This window comes from Oryzias latipes, chromosome 24 (genome assembly GCF_053564925.1).
Source record: "Oryzias latipes strain Hd-rR chromosome 24, Olatipes_Hd-rR_3.1".
NCBI lineage: Eukaryota > Metazoa > Chordata > Actinopteri > Beloniformes > Adrianichthyidae > Oryzias > Oryzias latipes.
In genome coordinates this window covers 13,958,595-13,961,165 of record NC_136260.1, presented here as the reverse complement: position 1 = coordinate 13,961,165, position 2,571 = coordinate 13,958,595, and the positions used below count along the sequence as shown (strand labels likewise).

The 2,571-nt window shown below is 40.3% G+C and overlaps 1 long non-coding RNA gene across 1 annotated transcript; it reads right to left on the bottom strand.

Moving 5' to 3' along the window:
* Positions 1–973: 973 nt before the first annotated feature.
* On the bottom strand, positions 974–2,281 carry LOC111947079 (uncharacterized). Its single transcript, XR_002872878.2, has 2 exons — positions 2,044–2,281; positions 974–1,685 (listed from the first exon to the last, which is right to left on the bottom strand). It is a non-coding gene; the product is annotated as an uncharacterized LOC111947079 (long non-coding RNA).
* Between the last annotated feature and the right edge of the window lie 290 nt (positions 2,282–2,571).

Here is a 2,571-nt window from a genome sequence, read left to right as displayed (position 1 = left end):
GGCTGTCTGGGGTCTTTTAAAAGGAGTTCCACACTCGAGCGCCAGCTCTCATAGTCGACTTCGTTGTTTGGGTGGGGACAGCGCCCTGAAAAGGGTCTCAATCTGAAAGGAGTGTTCATCTGAGCATTGAAGTCTTCAGTTCTCAGCACATGTTCCACTATTACTTTCTGAAGCTCTGGTGGGTTTACTTCAGAAGGTTTGAGAGTGGGTGTCTTAACACTGACCTGCACTCGTGGGGGATTCTCAACTGGAGCTTGGATCAGTGGGTGGACTGGTTCAAGAGTTGGTGGGTTCTCTTGCAGAGGACTGAGAGGAGCATTCGTGTCAGGGACTTGGGGTGAGTCCTGGCGGTCACCTGAGTCATTTTCGTCAGGGTTAACTACTTGGCTTATAGAGGAAAGTTCGTCTCTCAGTAAGTCTGCAAAGTCTTTACCTGTCAGTCTTGCAATGTCTCTCAGTTCAGTCAGGTAAGTCTGAGTAGCTGTCTTGCTAACTACGGGGCTGTAAACTGAGCTTAATGCTTCGACAAGGTAAAGTATGTCAGGTTTGTTCTTGGGTGAGAATCTGTATGGCAGTAAGCTAGATAATGCCTGGACTGGTGCACTGGACGCGTACTCAAGAAAGGACTGCTTGCCCTTTTCTGGACACGGGGGATCTACAGGTACCATTGTCTGAATGGACCCATATTGTTTGAGGAAGTCAAAAAGCTCTTCATCAGATTCAGTGTCAGTTAAACCAGTAATAAGAAGTGAGTTCGGTATCTTAACATTACTTTGTTGCACGGCTTCCATTTTTTGTTCAGTTCTTAGTCAAATTTGAGCTCTGAAAATTATTTACGAACCACTCCTGGCTGGCTCGCCAAGAATTTGTAGCACCTATGCTATTAGGCAGAGGTAGTCAGGCTACTGGACCAAATATAGGTTCGCACGGAGTGGTGTGTATTGAATAAAAGAGCCAAGAGTCAATAAAAAGGTAGAATGGAAAAAGCCGGCAGTTTACTGAACAATTGACAAACAACAATAAACATACAAATTTGGTTCTTAAGTAATGTTAAGACACCTTTTCAACACCCTTTATGTTGTTTTTTTCCTTTACTTTTTCTGTTAAAGTTCAAATAAAAGGTTTTGTTCAAGTTAATTTCAGTTTCAATCTATTTTAATTAAAGATGACCGGTCATTTGGTTTAAAGGGATTTTAGTTACAGAACTAAATTTATTTAACTTAAATTTAGTTTAAGCTTTCTTTTGAGTTCACTATATTTACCCTTTTCACTTTTTTGTAAATCAGTTTTGTCACTTTAAATTTACACCAAAAGTATCCTTTAAAGTTACAAAATATCAGATATCAAACAAAAGACAATTCAATATGCAAAGCAAACAAAGAACTGTTTTTCTAAATGTCCAATTGCTTAGCAAAATCCTTTAAAGTTTGTTAGCAGACGTATCCAGTTTTGGTAGTGCTCCTTTAAAGTATATTGGATCCACAGTTAGTGTTCAATCTCCTACCGCGACCTTGGCAGAGATTTTGTAGTAGTGAGGAAAAGTAAAGGACCACGTGATGCTCTACAGGCAGTCCGGATTATCGTGCTCCTTGGGTAGGCTCGCCATCCATGGATCAGGAGAAGTCCAGAACGATCCGGTCCGGAACCGTCTCCCAATTACTCTCGGGGGGACTCAAAAACCTGGCCTGCAGGACAGGCCATAAAAATAATTTTAGTCCATATGCAAAATAAAACCACTCCAAAATGAAAGCGGAGCCGCACTAGAAGGCTACGTGACTCTTTAGAAACTTAAAATGGCGGCTGCTCTTTTTTCTTTTTCATACATCCAACTCTACTTGCAAAATTAGCTTCTTTTCACACAAAATATACCCAAAATACATCAAATAAAATACATTCATGTTTCGAAGTGTCAAAGAAAATTATAAATAACTCAAAAGTACTGTTTTGTCATCTTTTCACAACTTAAATTGGTCTCAACTGGGCTCGCCTCATCACGGCAAAACCCACGCCACAAAAGTAGGCAAAATACAAAACAAAACTCACCAAAACTCGTCTGGTAATGGCATAAAATCTTATTTGGCTCACACCCCTCTTCCGGTCTGGCTAGACAACAGGTTTGCACCGTTATTTTAGTTTTTCACCGTAGTTTTTCAGCTAATGGCTACTCTGCTGCGCGTGCTTGCTGTCTCTGCCCTAAACAGGCCTATCTCTCCGCTACGCAACGCACAGGTTGGGGAGGGCTCTTGAAAAACTTTAAACTTTATCGACAACAAAAACAATTTCTCTTTTTAAACAAAAATAGTAATAAAACCTATAAATTATTAATGTTAATACTATTTATATTTTTATCCTCACAACTTTTAGCTGTTTTTATCATGTTGTTTATTAATATTTATTGACCTTTTTATATCATTGTAAAATGCTCTATTATTACTGAGTGTATTTGTAACGGGGGTTACATGATGCTTCAGGACCATCGACCCAGATGCTCGATGGTCCTGCGGGTCAACCGAAAATCCAGTCTTGTGTCGGACTGACCGTCAGCGTAAAGGGCCAGGACAGACACCTTTG